The following is a 14,885-nucleotide window of genomic DNA, read 5'->3' on the forward strand; positions in this document are numbered from 1 at the left end:
TGCACATCAAAATATTCCTTAAATATTCTGAGGGTCTCTGCCTCCACCACCATTTCAGACAGTGAGTTCAAACTTCCACCATCTTCAGGGTAAGAAAGGTATTTCCTCATATCCCTCTAAACCTCCTGCCCCTTACCGTAAAACCTTAAAAAAAAATTTTTCCAATTAATGGGCAGTTTAGCATGGCCAATACACCTACCCTGCACATCTTTGGATTCTGGGGGGGGAGGGAGAACCACGCAGATGAGGGAGAATGTACAAACTCCTTTGCTGTTTGTAGTATATATAAATGATTTGAAGGAAAATATAACTTGTCTGAATAGTAGGTTTAATACAGGTGGGAAAATGGCAGAGACCTTTTTTAAAAATTACTTTTTCTGAGTTACAAAGCCAGGGCTCAGAGTGTGGACAGGGGAGAACCCCTAATCCAGCTCCTTGCCTGCTCCAAAAACCAATTCAAAGAGAACAAAGAAAAATTACAGCACAGGAACAGGCCCTTCGGCCCTCCAAGCCTGCGCTGATCCAGATCCTCTGTCTAAAACTGTCGCCTATTTTCTAAAGATCTGTATCCCTCTGCTCCCTGCCCATTCATGCATCTGTCTAGATACATCTTAAATAGCGCTATCGTGCCCGCCTCTACTACCTCCGCCGGCAAAGTGTTCCAGGCACCCACCACCCTCTGTGTAAAGACCTTTCCATGCATATCTCCCTTAAACTTTTCCACTCTCACCTTGAACTAGTAATTGAGTCCCCCACTCTGGGAAAAAAGCTTCTTGCTATCCACCCTGTCAATACCTCATGATTTTGTAGACCTCAATGAGGTTGCCCCCTCAACCTCCCTCTTTCTAATGAAAATAATGAAAATAACCCTAATCTACTCAACCTCTCTTCATAGCTAGCGCCTTCCATACCAGGCAACATCCTGGTGAACCTCCTCTGCATCTTCTCCAAAGCATCCACATCCTTCTGGTAATGTGGCGACCAGAACTGTACACAGTATTCCAAATGTGGCCGAACCAAAGTCCTATACAACTGTAACATGACCTGCCAACTCAACATCCCTTCCGATGAAGGAAAGCATGCCGTATGCCTTCTTGACCACTCGATCGACCTGCACAGCCACCTTCAGGGTACAATGGACCTGAACACCCAGATCTCTGTACATCAATTTTCCCCAGAGCTTTTTCATTTACCGTATAGTTCGCTCTTGAATTGGATCTTCCAAAATGCATCACCTCGTATTTTCCCGGATTGAACTCTATCTGCCACTTCTCTGCCCAACTCTCCAATCTATCTACATTTTGCTGTATTCTCTGACAGTCCCCTTCACTATCTGCTACTCCACCAATCTTAGTGTCATCTGCAAACTTGCTAATCAGACCACCGATACCTTCCTCCAGATTGTTCATATATATCACAAACAACAGTGGTCCGAGCACGGATCCCTGTGGAACACCGCTGGTCACAGTTCTCCATTTTGAGAAACTACCTTCCACTACTACTCTCTGTCTCCTGTTGCCCAGCCAGTTCTTTATCCATCTAGCTCGTCCACCCTGGACCCCATGAGACTTCACTTTCTCCATTAGCCTACCATGGGGAACTTTATCAAACGCCTTACTGAATTCCATGAATATGACATCTACAGCCCTTCCCTCACCAATCAACTTTGTCACTTCCTCAAAGAATTCTATTAAATTGGTAACACATGACCTTCCCTGTGCAAAACCATGTTGCCTATCACTGATAAGCCCATTTTCTTCCAAATGGGAATAGATCCTAGCCCTCAGTATCTTCTCCAGCAGCATCCCTACCACTGACGTCAGGTTCACCGGTATATAATTACCTGGATTATCCCTGCTACCCTTCTTAAACAAGGGGACAACATTAGCAATTCTCCAGTCCTCCGGTACCTCACCCATGTTCAAGGATGCTGCAAAGATATCTGTTAAGGCCCCAGCTATTTCCTCTCTCACTTCACTCAGTAACCTAGGATAGATCCCATCCAGACTTGGGAACTAGTCCACCTTAATGCCTTTTAGAATACCCAACACATACCTTCCTTATGCCGACTTGACCTAGAATAATAAAACATCTATCCCTAAACATCTATCATTTTTCATTTATCAACCTCCACATCCGTCATGTCCCTCTCCTCGGTGAATACCGATGCAAAGTACTTGTTAAGAATCTCATCCATTTTCTCTGATTCCACGAATAACTTTCCTCCTTTGTCCTGGAGTGGGCCAACCCTTTCTCTAGTTACTCTCTTGCTCCTTAACCCTGTTTGCCAAAGATATTCCATGACTCCTTTTAGCCCTCTTGATTCCTCATTTCAGATTGGTCCTATATTCCCGATATTCTTCCAAAGCTTCGTCTGTCTTCAGTCGCCTTTTTCCTTAGCTAGTCTCACAATTTCACCTGTCATCCATGGTTCCCTAATCTTGCCATTTCTATCCCTCATTTTCACAGGGACATGTCTGTCCAGCACTCTAATCAACCTCTCTTTAAAAGCCTCCCACATATCAAATGTGGATTTACCCTTAAACAACTGCTCCCAATCCACTTCCCCAGCTCCTGCCGAATTTTGGTATAGTTGGCCTTCCCCCAATTTAGTACTCTACCTTTAGGACCACGCTCATCTTTGTCCATGAGTATTCTAAAACTTATGGAATTGTGATCACTATTCCCAAAGTAATCCCCACTGAAACTTCAACCACCTGGCCGGCCTCATTCCCAAATACCAGGTCCAGTATGGCCCCTTCCCAAGTTGGACTATTTACATATTGCTCCAGAAAACCCTCCTGGATGCTCCTTACAAATTCTGCTCCATCTAGACCTCTGACACTAAGTGTATCCCAGTCAATGTTGGGAAAATTAAAATCTCCTATCACCACCACCCTGTTGCTCCTACATCTTTCCATAATCTGTTTACATATTTATACCTCCATCTCACGCTCGCTGTTGGGAGGTCTGTAGTACAGCACCAACATTGTTACCGCACCCTTCCTATTTCTGAGTTCTGCTCATATTGCCTCACGGCTCGAATCCTCCATAGTGCCCTCCTTCAGCACAGCTGTGATATCCTCTCTGACCAGTAATGCAACTCCTCCACCCCTTTTACCTCCCTCTCTATCCCACCTGAAGCATCAATATCCTGGGATATTTAGTTGCCAATCATACCCTTCCCTCAACCAAGTCTCAGTAATAGCAATAACATCATACTCCCAGGTACTAATCTAAGCCCCAAGTTCATCTGCCTTGCCTACTACACTTCTTGCAGTAAAACTTCAGACCAACAGTCCCTTTGCGTTCATAATCTGCTCCCTGCCTACTCTTCCCCTTCGTCACGCTGACTTCATGATCTAGTTCCTTACAGGCTTTAGTTACTACCTCCTTACTGTCCACTAACCTCCTCATTTGATTCCCATCCCCCGCCACATTAGTTTAAACCCTCCCCAACAGCGTTAGCAAAAGCACCCCCAAGTACATTGGTTCCAGTCCGGCCCAGGTGTAGACCGTCCAATTTGTAGTAGTCCCACCTCCCCCAGAACCGGTCCCAATGTCCTAAAAATCTGAACTCCTCCCTCCTGCACCATCTCTCAAGCCACACATTCATCCTGCCTATTCTTTCATTTCTACTCTGACTACCATGTGGCACTGGTAGCAATCCTGAGATTACTACCTCGGAGGTCCAACTTTTTAAACTTGGCTCCTAACTCCCTAAATTCTGCTTTTAAGACTTCATCTCATTTTTTACCTATATCATTGGTGCCCATATGCACCACGACAACTGGCTGTTCACCTTCCCCCTTCAGAATGTTCTGCAGCCAATCTGAGACATCCCTGACCCGTGCATCTCGGAGGCAACATACCATTCCGGAGTTTTGTTTTTGACCACAGATCTGCCTATCTACTCGCCTTACAATTGAATCCCAATGACTAGAGCCCTTCCACTCTTTTTCCCGCCTTTCTGTACAGCAGAGCCGGCCACAGTGCCATGAACCTGGCTACTGCTGCCTTCCCCTGGTGAGCCATCTCCCCCAACAGTATCCAAAACAGTATACCTGTTTTGGAGGGAGATGACCGCAGGGGACCAATTCGCGAAACGTGTGATCCACGACCTCCTCAGCATTGCGGATGCTCCAAAGTGAGTCCGTCCGCAGCTCCAGAGAGAGAGAGCCCATAAAGCAGCGGGTGCTCAGAGGGACACAGGATAAAAGAAAATAGAACACAGAACAGTACAGCACAGAATAGGCCCTTCGGCCCTCGATGTTGTGCCGAGCAATGATCACCCTACTCAAACCCACATATCCACCCTATACCCGTAACCCAACAACCCCCCCCTTAACCTTACTTTTTAGGACACTACGGCCATTTAGCATGGCCAATCCACCTAACCCGCACATCTTTGGACTGTGGGAGGAAATCGAAGCACCCGGAGGAAACCCACGCACACACGGGGAGGATGTGCAGACTCCGCACAGACAGTGACCCAGCCGGGAACTGAACCTGGGACCCTGGAGCTGTGAAGCATTTATGCTAACCACCATGCTACCGTGCTGCCCTTTGCTCAGAAGGGAAGGGGGGAGAGGAGCAGAGCATTAGTAATTGGGGACTCAATAGTCAGGGGCACAGATAGGAGATTTTGTGGGAGCGAGAGAGACTCACGTTTGGTATGTTGCCTCCCAGGTGCAAGGTAAGTGATGTCTCGGATCGTGTTTTTCGGGTCCTTAAGGGGGAAGGGGAGCAGCCCCAAGTCGTAGTTCACATTGGCACTAACGACATAGGTAGGAAAAGGGACAAGGATGTAGGGAGCTAGGATGGAAGCTCAGAGTGAGAACAAACAGAGTTGTTATCTCTGGGTTGTTGCCTATGCCACGTGATAGTGAGATGAGGAATAGGGAGAGAGAGCAATTAAACACGTGGCTACAGGGATGGTGCAGGCGGGAGGGATTCAGATTTCTGGATAACTGGGGCTCTTTCTGGGGAAGGTGGGACCTCTATAGACAGGATGGTCTACATCTGAACCTAAGGGGCACCAATATCCTGGGGGGGAGATTTGTTAGTACTCTTTGGGGGGGTTTAAACTAATTCAGCAGGGGCATGGAAACCTGGATTGTAGTTTTGGGGTACGGGAGATTGAGAGTAGAGAGGTCAGGAGCACAGATTTGACTTCGCAGGAGGGCGCCAGTGTTCAGGTCGGTGGTTTGAAGTGTGTCTATTTCAATGCCAGGAGTATACGAAATAAGGTAGGGGAACTGGCAGCATGGGTTGGTACCTGGGACTTCGATGTTGTGGCCATTTCAGAGACATGGATAGAGCAGGGACAGGAATGGTTGTTGCAGGTTCCGGGGTTTAGGTGTTTTAGTAAGGTCAGAGAAGGGGGCAAAAGAGGGGGAGGTGAGGCGCTGCTAGTCAAGGACAGTATTACGGTGGCAGAAAGGATGCAAGATGGGGACTCTTCTTCCGAGGTAGTATGGGCTGAGGTTAGAAACAGGAAAGGAGAGGTCACCCTGTTGGGAGTTTTCTATAGGCCACCTAATAGTTCTAGAGATGTAGAGGAAAGGATGGCGAAAATGATTCTGGAAAAGAGCGAAAGTAACAGGGTAGATGTTATGGGAGACTTTAACTTTCCTAATATTGACTGGAAAATATATAGTTCGAGTACATTGGATGGGTCGTTCTTTGTACAATGTGTGTAGGAGGGTTTTCTGACACAATATGTTGACAGGCCAACAAGAGGTGAGGCCACATTGGATTTGGTTTTGGGTAATGAACCAGGCCAGGTGTTAGATCTGGAGGTAGGTGAAATACTTTGGAGACAGTGACCACAATTCAGTGACCTTTACATTAGTGATGGAAAGGGATAAGTATACCCCGCAGGGCAAGAGTTATAGCTGGGGGAAGGGCAATTATGATGCCATTAGACATGACTTAGGATGTGTAGGTTGGAGAAGTAGGCTGCAAGGGTTGGGCACACTGGATATGTGGAGCTTGTTCAAGGAACAGCTATTGCGTGTTCTTGATCAGTACGTACCAGTCAGACAGGGAGGAAAGGGTAGAGCGAGGGAACCGTGGTTTACCAAAGAAGTGGACTCTCTTGTTAAGAGGAAAAAGGAGGCCTATGTGAAGATGAGGCGTGAAGTTTCAGTTGGGGCGCTTGATAGTTACAGGGAAGCGAGGAAGGATCTAAAGAGAGAGCTAAGACGAGCAAGGAGGGGACATGAGAAGTCTTTGGCAGGTAGGATCAAGGAAAACCCAAAAGATTTCTATAGGTATGTCAGGAATAAAAGAATGACTAGGGTAAGAGTAGGGCCAGTCAAGGACATTGGTGGGAAGTTGTGTGTGGAGGCTGAGGAGATAAGCGAGATACTAAATGAATACTTTTCGTCAGTATTCACTCAGGAAAAAGATAATATTGTGGAGGAGAATGCTGAGACCCAGGATATTAGAATAGATGGCATTGAGGTGTGTAGGGAAGAAGTGTTGGCAATTCTGGACAAGGTGAAAATAGATAAGTCCCCGGGGCCTGATGGGATTTATCCTAGGATTCTCTGGGAAGCCAGGGAAGAGGTTGCTGAGCCTTTGGCTTTGATTTTTAGGTCATCATTGGCTACAGGAATAGTGCCAGAGGACTGGAGGATAGCAAATGTGGTCCCTTTGTTCAAGAAGGGGAATAGAAATAACCCCGGTAACTATAGGCCGGTGAGCCTAACGTCTGTGGTGGGTAAAGTCTTGGAGAGGATTATAAAAGATACGATTTATAATCATCTAGATAGGAATAATATGATTAGGGATAGTCAGCATGGTTTTGTGAAGGGTAGGTCATGTCTCACAAACCTTATCGAGTTCTTTGAGAAGGTGACTGAACAGGTAGACGAGGGTAGAGCAGTTGATGTGGTGTATATGGATTTCAGTAAAGCGTTTGATAAGGTTCCCCACGGTCGGCTATTGCAGAAAATACGGAGGCTGGGGATTGAGGGTGATTTAGAGATGTGGATCAGAAATTGGCTAGTTGAAAGAAGACAGAGAGTGGTGGTTGATGGGAAATGTTCAGAATGGAGTTCAGTTACGAGTGGCATACCACAAGGATCTGTTCTGGGGCCGTTGCTGTTTGTCATTTTTATAAATGACCTAGAGGAGGGCGCAGAAGGATGGGTGAGTAAATTTGCAGACAACACTAAAGTCGGTGGAGTTGTAGACAGTGTGGAAGGATGTTGCAGGTTACAGTGGGACATAGATAAGCTGCAGAGCTGGGCTGAGAGGTGGCAAATGGAGTTTAATGTGGAGAAGTGTGAGGTGATTCACTTTGGAAAGAAGAACAGGAATGCGGAATATTTGGCTAATGGTAAAATTCTTGGTAGTGTGGATGAGCAGAGGGATCTCGGTGTCCATGTACATAGATCCCTGAAAGTTGCCACCCAGGTTGATAGGGTTGTGAAGAAGGCCTCTGGTGTGTTGGCCTTTATTGGTAGAGGGATTGAGTTCCGGAGCCATGAGGTCATGTTGCAGTAGTACAAAACTCTAGTACGGCCGCATTTGGAGTATTGCGTACAGTTCTGGTCGCCTCATTATAGGAAGGACGTGGAAGCTTTGGAACGGGTGCAGAGGAGATTTACCAGGATGTTGCCTGGTATGGAGGGAAAATCTTATGAGGAAAGGCTGAACGACTTGAGGTTGTTTTCGTTAAAGAGAAAAAGGTTAAGAGGTGACTTAATAGAGGCATACAAAATGATCAGAGGGTTAGATAGGGTGGACAGCGAGAGCCTTCTCCCACGGATGGAGGTGGCTAGCACGAGGGGACACAGCCTTAAATTGAGGGGTAATAGATATAGGACAGAGGTCAGAGGTGGGTTTTTTTACGCAAAGAGTGGTGAGGCCGTGGAATGCCCTACCTGCAACAGTAGTGAACTCGCCAACATTGAGGGCATTTAAAAGTTTATTGGATAAGCATATGGATGATAAGGGCATAGTGTAGGTTAGATGGCCTTTAGTTTTTTCCATGTCGGTGCAACATCGAGGGCCGAAGGGCCTGTACTGCGCTGTATCGTTCTATGTTCTATGCGGTCTGACAAGAGCTGCAACTGGACACACTTCCCGCATGTGAAGGAGTCAGGGACATCAGCCACATCCCTGAGCTCCCACATTGAGCAAGAGGAACATAACATGGGAAAAAAAGATAAAGTGTTACCAATCACGCGATAAAAAGAAATAGAAATAGAAAAACCTGATCTATCAACACACCACAGTCTTTTTTTTAGTTAGACGAGGAGCAAGTGGGTGCCACTACACGTGTAGTGTCTCGGGTTCAACCGCTGCCCAAATATATCAGTTCACTCACCTTCCCAGAGCGCAATTCGCCCGCTCCCACTCAGCTCTTCCCTCTCACTGCTCCTGTAAGGTAAGTTTTAAAAACGGGAAACTTACCTTCCCGACAGCCCCCTGGTTATTGCTCTCGCTGCTACCGCTGAACAACTGAATTCAAATTGAATCCAATTCATGGTCCCCACAAGAGAGACACACCAGAACTGAGCCAAAAGGCAGAGCAGATACTACCCTTGATCTCAGCCAAAAGGCCGAGAAGCGATGGCAGAACCCTTAAGAGTATTAATAGGCACAGGGATCCCAGTGTACAGATCTATAGGTCACTGAAAGTGGCAAAGCAGGTGGAGAAGGTAGTCAAGAAGGCATGGTTGCCTTCATCGGCCGAGGCATTGAGTATAAAAATTGGCAAGTCATGCTGCAACTGTAAAGAACCTTAGTTAGGCCACACTTGGAATATTGTTCCCTTTCAAGAGTACGAGAAGGAGGTGGAGCCTTTGGAGAGGGTACAGAAGAGGTTTCAAAGAGAACAAAGAAAAGTACAGCTTCGGCCCTCCAAGCCTACGCCAACCATGCTGCTCATCTAAACTAAAATCTTCTACACGTCCGAGGTCCGTATCTCTCTATTCTCATCCTATTAATGTATTTGTCAAGATGCCCCTTAAACATCACTATCGCCCCTGCTTCCACCACCTCCTCTGGCAGTGAGGTCCAGGCACCCACTACTCTGTTGTGTAAAAAAACTTGTTTCATAGTTCTCCTCTAAACCTTGCCCCTTGCACCTTAAACTTATGCCCCCTAGTAATTGATCCCTCTACCTTGGGAAAAAGTCTGACTACCCTCTCTGTCAATGCCCCTCATAATTTAGTAGACCTCTATCAGGTCGCTCCTCAACCTCCGTTGTTCCAGTGAGAACAAACCGTGTTTATTCAACCTCACATCATAGCTAATGCCCTCCATACCAGGCAATATACTGGTAAATCTCTTCTGCACCATCTCTAAAGCCTCCACATCCTTCTGTAAGTGTGGCGACCAGAATTGAACACTATACTCCAAGTGTGGCCTAACTAAGGTTCTATACAGCTGCAATATGACTTGTAAATTTTTATACTCAATGCCGGTCAATGAAGGCAAGCATGCCGTATGCCTTCTTGACTGCCATCTCCACCCGTGTTGTCCCTTTCAGTGACCTGTGGACCTGTACACCTAGATCTCTCTGACTGTCAATGCTCTTGAGGGTTCTACCATTCACTGTATATTCCCTACCTGCATAAGACCTTCCAAACAGCATTACCTTACATTTGTCCGGATTAAACTCCATCTCCCATCGCTCCGCCCGTGTCTCCAAACGATCCAAATCCTGTTGTACCTTCTGACAGTCCTCATCGTTATCCGTAATTCCACCAACCTTTGTGCCGTCCGCAAACTTACTAATCAGACCAGTTACATTTTCCTCCAAATAATTTCTTTATACTAGAAACAGCAAAAGTCCCAGCACTGATCCCTGCGGAACACCACGAGTCACAGTTCTCCAATCAGAAAAGCACCCTTCCATTGCTACTCTCTGCCTTCTATGACCCAGCCAGTACTGTATCCATCTTGCCAGCTCACCTCTGATCCCGTGTGATTTCACCCTTTGTACCAGTCTGCCATGAGGGACCTTGTCAAAAGCCTTACTGAAGTCCATATAAACAACATCCACTGCCGATCCTGCATCAATCATCGATGTGACCTCCTCGAAAAACTCTATCAAGTCAGTGAGACACAACCTCCCCTTCACAAAACCTCGCTACCTCTTGTAGAGGGAGTAGATCCTGTCTTGAAGAGTTCTCTCCAGTAATTTCCCTACTACTGACGAAAAGGCTCATCGGTCTGTAGTCCCGTGGATTATCCTTGCTACTCTTCTTAAACAAAGGAACAACATTGGCTATTCTCCAGTCCTCCGGGACATCACCTGAACACAGTGAGGATCCAAAGATTTCTGTCAAGGCCTCAGCAATTTCCTCTCTTGCCTCTTTCAGTATTCTGGGGTAGATCCCATCAGGCCTTGGGGACTTATCCACCTTAATATTCTACAAGACGCCCAACGTCTCGTCTTTTTGGATCTCAATGTGACCCAGGCTATCTACACACCCTTCTCCAGACTCAACATCCACCAATTCCTTCTCTTTGGTGACTACTGATGCAAAATATTCATTTAGTACCTCACCCCATTTCCTCTGGCTCTACACAGATTCCCCCCCCCCCCCCCCCCCCCCACTGTCCTTCAGTGGGCAACCCTTTTCCTAGCCACCCTCTTGCTTTTTATATACGTGTAAAACGTCTTGGTATTTTCCTCAACCCTATTTGCCAATGACTTTTCGTAACCCCTTTAGCCCTCCTGACTCCTTGCTTAAGTTCCTTCCTACTTTCCTTATATTCCACATGGGCTTCGTCTGTTCCCAGCCTTCTAGCCCTGACAAATGCCTCCTTTTTCTTTTTGACGAGGCCTACGATATCTCTCGTTATCCAAGGTTCCCGAAATTTGCCATATTTATCCTTCTTCCTCACAGGAACATGCTGGTCCTGAATTCCTTTCAACTGACATCCAACATGTCAGATGTTGATTTATCCTTAAACATCCGTCCCCAATCTAGGTTCTTCAGTTCCCGCAAATATTGTTATAATTAGCCTTCCACCAATTTAGCACATTCACCCTAGGATCACTCATCCTTGTCCACCAGCACTTTAAAACTTAATGAATTGTGGTCACTGTTCCCGAAATGCTCCACGACTGACACTTCTACCACCTGGCAGGGCTCATTCCACAATACCAGGTCCAGTCCCCAATTGGACGATCTACATATTGTTTTATTTTTGTATATAGCCTTCCTGGATGCTCCTTCCAAACTCTACCCCATCCATGCTGCTAGCACTAAGTGAATATTGGGGATGTTGAAGTCTCCCATCACAACAACCCTGTTGCTTTTACTACTTTCCAAAATCTGTCTACCTATCTGCTCCTCTATTTCCCGCTGGCTGTTGGGAGGCCTGTAGTAAACCCCCAACACTGTGACTGCACCCTTCTTATTCCTGCTCTCTGAGGTGTCCTCCCACAGTACAGCTGTGATAGTCTCCTGAATCAGTAGCGCAACCCCTCCACCCCTTTTACATCCCCCTCTATCCCGCCTGAAACATCTAAATCCTGGAATGTTTAGCTGCCAATCCTGTCCATTTCTCAACCAGGTCTCTAATGGCAACAACATCATAGTTCCAAGTACTAATCCAAGCTCTAAGTTCATCTGTTATACTTCTTGCACTACAACATATGCACTTCAGGCCACCAGTCCCGCTGTTTTCAGTCTCCCTGTCTGCTCTTCCTCAGAGCCATACTGGCCCTATTCCCTAGTTCTCTCTCAATTGTTTCACCTTCTGACCTATTTCTCCGGTACCTATCGCCCGTAATACTCGTTTAAACCCTCCCGTGTGACATTAGCAAACCCCGCGGCCAGGATGTTTATGCCTCTCCAGTTTAAATGCAACCCGTCCTTCTTATACAGGTCACACCTGCCCCGGAAGAGCTCCCAGTGGTCCAGATAACTGAAACCCACCCTCCTGCACCAGCTGTTTAGCCACGTGTTTAGCTGCTCTATCTTCCTTTCTAGCCTTACTGGCACGTGGCACAGGGAGTAATCCCAAGATTACAACCCCAGAGGTCCTGTCTTTTAACTTTCTGCCTAGCTCCCTGAACTCTTGCTGCAGAACTTCATCCCCCTCCCTGCCTATGTCGTTAGTACCAATATGTACCACAACCTCTGCCTTTTTGCCCTCCCCCTTCAGGATGCCTGCTACCCATTCTGAGACATCCTAGACCCTGGCACCAGGGAGGCAACATACCATCCTGGAGTCTCTTTCATGTCCACAGAAGCATCTATCTGTGCCCCTGAATATAGAGTGCCTTATGGCTATTGCTCTCTGCGCTTTGACCCTCCCTGCTGAACATCAGAGCCGTCCGTGATGTCACAACTCTGGCTGCTGCTGTTTTCCCCTGATAGGCTATTCTCCCCAACAGTATCAAAAATGGTATACCTGTTCGAGATGGGGGGACAACTATAGAGGATTCCTGCACTGACTGTCTGCCCCTTCTGGTGGTCACCCATTTCTCTGCCTGCACCTTGGGTGTGACCACATCTATATAACTGCTATCTATGCGCTTTCCGCCACCTGCATGCTCCTAAGTGCATCCAATTGCTGCTCCAACCAAACCGGTCTGTGAGGAGCCGCAGTTTCTGCAGATGTAGCCATCTGGGACGCTGGAAGCCTCCCGGACCTGCCACATCTCACAGTCACAGCACTGTATCCCTCTGGCTGACATTGCGTTAACCAGCTAATAAATTAATAAATAAATTAAATAAAAAATAAATTTAAAAAAACCTAAAATTCATGTTAACTATAAGGTTCCTGGCACTAGATTTCTACTAAAAATGTAAATGCTAAATACAGTACTCTCTGGTCTCTGGCTTAGATACCCCTCTAAATTATGATTAAGTAATCCGGTCACAGCTTTCCCGTGACACCACTTTTCAGTTCTTTCCCCCACCCCAGCCGGAACACTCAGAATAGCAGAATATCTAACACTTAGCTGTTCCCAAGCTGCTCCCTGGCTCTCTCTCTCTTGCTCGCTCCCGGAAAATAAAATAAATAAATAAATAGACAAATAAAAAGAAAAACTACTTACCAAGGATAAAAAGCACCTCCTCCCTACCCAGCTTTGAATTCCCACTTAGCTTCAAATTCCCAAACTCACTCTTCGCTGTGTCTCACTCTGGCTGTGTCTTCTCTGGCTGACTGGGAGAACTCGCTGCGAGCGAGTTACAAGTTGCCCTTTTAAATTGGCCTGAGTTGACACACCTCCCCCCATCACCTGTTTTTAGCTCAAAGTAGCTTAAGGTGACTGACACTTAACTTGACACTACCAGTTGTGAGTGGGTGGAGCAGCCCCTTATTAACCTTCACTGGACAATTCTAGATTAAATTAAATACCGGAAATTTAAAAATGAACAGTCATACCAATTCAAATCAATTCCCACCTAGCTTCAAATTCCCAAACCCACTCTTCGCTGTGCCTCACTCCTGGCTGTGCCTTCTCTGGCTGACTGGGAGAACTCCTCAGGAGTTCCCCAGTTTCCCAGGATGTTGCTGGTGTGAAGGGCATAAAAATATGAGGAGAGGTTGAATAAACTTGGTTTGTTCTCACTGGAACGACGGAGGTTGAGGGGCAACCTGAGAGAAGTTGAGGTGAATAATCAGAGTGGATAGTCAGAAGCTTTTTCCCCCCCCAGAGTGGAAGAGTCAATTACGAGGAAACACAGGTGCAAGGTGCGAGGGGCAAAGTTTAGAGGAGATGTGTGTGGGAATTCATTTATTTTTTTACTCGGAGGGTACTGGGTACCTGAAACTCACTGTCGGGGAGGTAGTGGAAGCAGGTACAATAGTGACTTTTAAGGAGCACCTTGACAAATACATAAATAGGATGGGAATAGAGGGGTACAGACCCTGGAAGTGTAAAAGGTTTTAGGTTAGATAGGCAGCATGATCGGTACAGGTTTGAAGGCCGAAGGGCCTGTTCCTGTGCTGTACTTTGCTTCCCCCCCCCCCACATGCACAGTGACCTGGGGCTGGGATCAAACCAGAGTCCTTGATAGGGAGGCAGAAGTGGTAGAAGCTGTGCCACCCTGCTGCCCGTCCTTACCTTAAATCTATGCCCCTCCAGTGAAAATGTTTCTTCCTGCCTACTACATCTATGCCCCTCACAATTTTATACACCGCAGTGATGCCCTCCCTCATTCTCCTCCACTCCAAGGAAAACAATCTAAGTGTATCCAATCTCACTTCAAAAGTAAAACTCTCCAGCCCAGTCAACATCCTGGTAAATCTCCTCTGCACCCTTTCCAGTGCTATCACATCCCTCCTATCATGTGGATTCCAGACTCTCATGCATGCTCCCAGAAAGTTTTTTACCCTTCCTATCTATTCCTTACTCACCCTTGTCTTACCTTAATCCTTGCACTATTCCCCATGGTCCTTTGTCCTGCCTCCATCTCAACCTTCCCCTCTGTCCCACCCCGGTCCCCTAGCCCTGCCTCTGTCCCAGTCCTCTCTTCTGATCTTGCTTCCTTTGCCAGGTCCTGGCACAGTTTCTGCCACAGGCACCCAATACATAGCAGTGGCAGTGTAAAAGGAAGGCATGAAGCAAAGCAAAGTTCGCCAAGTGCACAGTCGCAAAACAAAACATTTTAATTAGCCACGGGCAAGGAACATAATTTGGAGAGGGAATGTGGTTCTTGGGAGTAGGCCTTTTAATAAGCATTCACGAGAAGCCAATGAAGGGCAGCACGGTAGCATTGTGGATAGCACAATTGCTTCACAGCTCCAGGGTCCCAGGTTCGATTCCGGCTTCGGTCACTGTCTGTGCGGAGTCTGCACATCCTCCCCGTGTCTGTGTGGGTTTCCTCCGGGTGCTCCGGTTTCCTCCCACAGTCCAAAGATGTGCAGGTTAGGTGGATTGGCCATGATAAATTGCC

The 14,885-nt window shown here is 46.9% G+C and overlaps 1 protein-coding gene and 1 pseudogene across 3 annotated transcripts in view; both read right to left on the minus strand.

Annotated features, from left to right (window-relative positions):
• LOC119955298 (lysine-specific demethylase 7B-like) overlaps positions 1-14,885 on the minus strand; it is a 316,061-nt gene that overhangs the window by 37,566 nt on the left and 263,610 nt on the right. The gene's annotated exons all lie outside the window — the stretch shown is intronic.
• Positions 8,471-8,588, minus strand: LOC119955362 (annotated as a pseudogene).

Source organism: Scyliorhinus canicula, chromosome 20 (assembly GCF_902713615.1).
Source record: "Scyliorhinus canicula chromosome 20, sScyCan1.1, whole genome shotgun sequence".
In the NCBI taxonomy this organism is placed as follows: domain Eukaryota; kingdom Metazoa; phylum Chordata; class Chondrichthyes; order Carcharhiniformes; family Scyliorhinidae; genus Scyliorhinus; species Scyliorhinus canicula.